This window comes from Aristolochia californica, unplaced genomic scaffold (assembly GCF_029961685.1).
Source record: "Aristolochia californica isolate CCGP_79_NKW_82.1479 unplaced genomic scaffold, dmAriCali1.0.hap1 SCAF_10, whole genome shotgun sequence".
In the NCBI taxonomy this organism is placed as follows: domain Eukaryota; kingdom Viridiplantae; phylum Streptophyta; class Magnoliopsida; order Piperales; family Aristolochiaceae; genus Aristolochia; species Aristolochia californica.
Genome location: NW_027181771.1, coordinates 35,712,936 through 35,718,935, shown reverse-complemented (window position 1 = coordinate 35,718,935; position 6,000 = coordinate 35,712,936).

Below are 6,000 nucleotides of genomic sequence, written 5' to 3'. Positions count from 1 at the left end.
ACTTTGAAGCGTCTTTCAACCTTATTCTCGGCAGAAGGTGGATCGAACAAACGAAGTGTGTACCGTCAGTCATGAGTCATGTATATACATCATTTTCCTTATCAAGGCAAGATCTACCGTGTGTTCAGCGATGAGCCGCCTGAAGAGTACAAAAGTGACAACCTTCCTAATCTCCCGATCATCAAAGAAGTCACGACAACAGAGATCCAACCTCGGAAGCCACCTTTGGTCTCCGTTGTTGACCTCAACTTCGCATGGACCGTTCTAGGATCGACAGATAGAGTTGCCTCCACACCCGGGTCATGGACAAGACTTTGCGCTATGCCAAATGCTGCGGGAAATCTGGAATTTGATGTGCCGACTCGGCTACAAGTCTGGGTTGGGACTTGGACGAGAAAATCAGGGAATCAAAAAGCCCATTGTCCTTAACCTTCGGGAATCCAAGGATGGACTCGGCTATCAAGGGAAGGACGCACCAACTCTTGAGCCCGGGAAGGATGACAAGATCACAGCCTTCCTGTTTGTCAGAGGGCCGATTCAGCAGATCGAGGGGAGGGTTGGTGTGGCCTGTCGCCATGCGAGATGTTCCGAACCCGTATCATCACAGCTTGGCTCCATACCATCCTGCTAAGAAGAGAAGGGAAATGAAATTGCATGAATATGAAAAGGAGTTATTAGCCCGGCTAAGAGAGAAAGATGAGCGAAGGGAAAGAGAGAGTGGAAGCGAAGGAGATGAAATCGTGAGTGGAGTAAAACGGAGCGAGGGGATGAAAGTAACGGAGGGCTAGATGAGGAAGGAAAGGCTAATAGAGTGAGAAAAGATCTGCATGGAAAAACGACTAGTGTTCTAGGAAGATCTTAAGAAGATCTTATGAGAGTTCTTAGACTAGACGTGAAGGATGGAGGAGAAAACAAAGATGGGATACTCATCTTATCTTGGAGAAAGCGTTGGTCTTCGGCAAAGTTAAGAGAGATAATACCGGATTGAATGTCGCAGACGGCTCAATACTCTGATAAAGACAACAAAAACAACTGAGACCTGCAGAGTATGTTGGCGTGTGCGTAGTAGCTTGAGGACGATCCAATCTTTTCTTTGAATTCATCCGCCGGATTCAAAGAAGTTGAAGCACTCGAGTGCGCTCAGGTATGAAGTCTTTATATGAATATCTATGGAGAGCTGGTTAGCACCACCACCAAACTTTCTGTAAGTACCTCTCTTGTCTCACCAACAACCATGTCTTCTAACGATGGAGGGAAAGGAAAAGAACCTCTTAAACCATCTTACAGAGAAAAGGTGGAAAAGGGGTCCTCTTCCAACTCTAAATCCTGGGCTGACGAGATGGAGAAGTTGGATAACGATGTAGCAGAAGTGGACTTGAATGAATCTGCTATAACGGACCATTGCGAAGATTGGGAGAAAAAAGACGAGTTGGAGAGCGAAGTACTCTATCAGAGAGTGCTGAGGCCTGGAGCTTATGCCTTATTGGCAAAGTCCTAGGCGGATTTGCTCAAATCGCTCACCGAGAGAATGCAAGCAGTCTGGAAACAAGCAGGCATGAAAGGAGGAGTTCCGATCATGGCCATGGGAGGCGCTTACTTTCTGTTCTGATTTGCAAACGTTGAAGACTTCAACCTCGTTATTACTATAGGACCATGGTTTGTCTTCGGACCTGGTCTTGCGAAGATGGCACGCGGCGTTTGATCCATTTGAGACCAAACTGGACTCCGCTATTATCTGGGTTCGATTACCTCGACTTCCTCTTTCATACAGGCGACCGGACATCCTCCACAGAGTAGCTGCTCTGATTGGACAAGCGGTGAAGCTAGACGAGCATACAGAAGAGTGCACTAGAGTTCGATATGCAAAAATTAGCGTAGAAATTGATCTGAACCAACCGAATGCACCGGTGGTTCTCCAAAAAGAGTTCAAAAAGTGCCCCTCTGTAGTAAAGGTGCTCCGCCTCTTGTAGTAAGAGAGCCTACGGCGCCTCTGTAGTAAAGGTGCTCCGCCCCTTGTAGTAAGAGAGCCTACGGCGCCTCTGTAGTAAAGGTGCTCCGCCCCTTGTATACAGAGAGCCTACGGCGCCTCTTACTACAAGGGGCAGCTGCAGAAGTAGCCTTTATGGCCGGGGCCTTAGGGCTTGTGCGCTTTATGGTCCTGGGCGTCAAGCTGGCTAAAAAGTGCCCCTCTTGCGTACAGGAGCTTTCTACCTGATAGCAAGAGTGCGATAAGCCCCTATTGCTACTTTGAGCCCAAAGCGGGGTTTCCACTCCTGTTGTCACTGGTTCACAACTTTCACTTCATCAAGGTGCGGAGCTCTCTGAAGCTTCCTCTTTTCGCAGCATTGTTGGTGCACTGCAGTACATCACTCTTACACGACCAGATATCGCCTTTGCTGTAAACCACGTGTCTCAGTTCATGCACAAACCCTCTTCCGTTCACATGATTGCTGCCAAGCGTATCCTGCGCTATTTGAAGGAGACTCTTCAACACGGTCTCTTCCTTCACCGTGACACCAAGCCAACTATATATGCCTATGAAGATGCGGATTGGGCTGGCAATCCTGATGATAGGCGTTCCACATCCGGCCATTGTGTCTTTCTCGGAAACCACTTTTTTTCATGGGGAGTCAAGAAGCAGCCCACCGTCTCCTGCTCTAGTACTCAGGCGCCATACCATGCACTAGCCACCGCTGCCGCTGATGTGCTTTGGATCACTTGCCTTCTCCGTGATTTAAGGGTTCCTCTCTTCCTTCCTTCCCCACCCACCGCCCTAGTTCTCCGACAACATAAGTGCAACCTATATGTATGGCTGCCAATCCCGTTCTTCACGCAAGGACGAAACACATTGAAATTGACTAATACATCGTTCGCGAGAAGGTAGCTTCCCGCCTCTGACGTGTTCACTTTGTTCCCAGCTCTGATCAAATTGCCGATATCTTCACCAAGGGACTTCAAAGTACTCGTTTCAAGCTCCTACGTGACAAACTACGAGTCTTCCCACCTACTCATTCACGCTAGCGCGACTACAGGCCAGACTACTAAGGCGAGGCAAAGCAGAGCAGACAGAATTCCTTTCTAATAAGGCGAAGCAAAGCGAAGCAGACAGAGACACGGAAGCCACGGAAGACGGACCCCATGTGAAAGCAAAACGGATACAGACCTGAAACAAGTCAATCTACGCGCAGGCACTACAGGTCCTCAGCTTCTCAATCCAATCTTGAACTCGAAGAGCGGATCCGTGCTCGGATTCGTTGGACCACTTTCTTCTTTCTTGATGAGTTTCTTTCATCTCATAATTTACGATCTATGTGAAGAAAAAAAAACATGATAATTCGTATAATAGTAACAAACCACATTGGAAAGCGTGACCCCGGTGAACTCGAGCAGCTCTCCTGCCTTGCCTCCATTCGACCTGGAGGGAATTCGGATGAGGAAGAGTACTCGCTCGACTGATGACTTTCTTTTTCTTTATTTATTTCTTTAATATTTAGTATGAGATCGCTTAACACCTTTCGGTGCTTACACCTCTCACCTATCTAAGTTTTTTGTTAGAACAAAAAACCTCGTACGAGAACTTGTAAAGAGAAGGATTTACCTATAGCAGTTCTTCCATACCAACTTAGCTGCCCGGCGCTGCTATTGGCATAACACAACCGGTACACCATAGGTTGGCCCAACCCCGTCCAAGCGTACGGAGGTTGGCTCCTCGCAGTTCTCCTTCCCCCTTTTGACTCTAGAATACGAATCCGATAAAAAAGCCGGGCAAACTATACAATGCTTAATTCGCGGTGGGCCCGTTTTCCAATAGAGTAACATATATGCCGTTTCATCCCTAAATTCACTGTCCCCTTGAACTCCTCTTATTCGTGAGTCTCCGCTATTTGAATATTGAACATCATAACAGAGAATAGGAATGAAGCTCCAATTGTTCTTATTTGAAGAAATTTGAATCAGAAAGACTTCGCAGCTCTTCCAAGTGTTCTAATGCCTGCTTAAAAGCAGGGCTATTCTCTCTGAACTCTTTCAAGCTATCGAAAATCTCGAAAAATGGTTGGAGATCGACTCTTTCGTTCGATAAGAGCTCGACCACTCTTTCCCACCTTTCATAAGAAGGTTGTGGTTTGTTGTAGTCAGCAAAGGGAACATATGTGTCCCTTAATAGACGAATAATCGCCTTTATTAGATCGTGACGTGCATCTCCCAGTCGCTCTTCTTTTTTCTTTGGTGGCCGGCCACGCCTTTTTTTGGGCGGTTTGTCTTCGTTTGCGGAATCACTTTTGGAACTACTTGAAGCCAAAACTTTGAGTTTGTCATCTTCCTTTCTCTTTAGTTTGCCAGTCATAAACACAATTTTAATGCCCCCTACAAAAAACAAAGTCACATGTACAATCAGTTCCCTTACCCGGTCCGATGGACAATACAATTCTTTCTTCGTTTTAATATTTATTTATATTGTCTCCGAAACAAAAAAGTCAGTATTACTATTCGCAGCATCCAATTCTTATGTCTTATGCTTTGAATTTTCTACGAATTTGCGGGATATATCTATTTTCTATTTTCGCCAGTTCGCTTTTTCAAAACTTGACCCTTAGAGTTTGACCAGTTTCACCACCAGTGTCGCCAATGGACTTCGACCTGTTGGAGTTTTATATGTCCCTTCCGGGACAGGACCCTGAATGGGTTCGATTTGTATGGTCTACACTCACAAATACTCAACCTTCCGAGTCTTGTGGGCAACTTCAATCCTTTATGGACATCGAAATTTTCTCTTCAACCAAAGAGCAAATTCTCGACCTGTACAAAAGAATCTTTTATGGGCGCCAGGATCTGCCGCCGGTCTCCCCACGCGTACTCGATATAAGTGTGATGAGAGTTCTCGAACAAAATTATCTTGACTTCAACCACCCGCGACTCTCTCCAATTTTGAGTAGTCTTATCTTGGAGCGGGAGAAATCCCCATTTTTCGAAGAAGTATTAAACTTCTTTTTAGAAATTGGTATTTTTGATAAAAGAGAGGAAGAAATTTGACAGCAGCGGTGTCATGAGCTACTGCAGAAGCAGGAGTTTTTACAAAGAGAAATTCTGCGGCAGCTGCTGCAGCGGGGGCGCCCTCCAAGATAACAAACACTGTTATCAGCTCGCGCTAGAGATCAGCCATGCTCTAAGAGTGCCCCCCATGGCCGTGGGGCTTGTGCGCTAACTAGTGCCCGCGGGTGTGTGCGATGCCCGCGGGCACAGCAGCTCGCGGGCGTGTGCGCTTTATGGCCTTGGGGCCCGCGGGCGTGTGCTTGGAGTGCCCCAAGGCACTATTGCTACTTTGGCTACGCACCTGATAGCAAGAGGGCTATAAAGCGCGCTACTTTGGGCCCACTTGCTGCCATGCGCACACGCCCCTTGGCTCCTTATAGCAATAGTGGCATCCGCGCTTCGCTCGCTGGCGTGAGCGCACACGCCCAAAGTAGCAATAGGTGCCGTAGGCACTCTTGCTATCAGGTATCAAGCCCCTGTACGCAAGAGGGGAACTTTATTCGCCCGCGTAAGCTAGTTTGCTTTGGGGCCTTCTTTTGAAGCTGGGGCTTGCTGGGCTGCGTCCAGCCGGAGAACTAACTTCCGCCGACGACACAATCATTGATACAGTTTTGATACCAAGCTATCTTATCAAAATATTCAAAAAAAAAACCTTCGATGTTGTGAGAAAATTGTGATACATAATCAATCCTATTTGTTTTGTTCATTACTCAAATTAATCGAATCCTATCAAATCTTTCTCCTTTGAATTACTCATATATATCCTATGAATTTGATTTCGCACCGGAAACTATTATAGGAGAAGTTCGAATCCGTTCCGTTCGGATATTGATCGGTCTTGGTTTGACATGGTTTACGCGTTACTGGTTCCCGGAAGAGTCAATATCTCCATTAGCAAAACCCTTTCTGACCCTGCCTTTGGACTCGTATTTTGTTCGTACACAATCAACGGAGGCCTCCCCGACATAT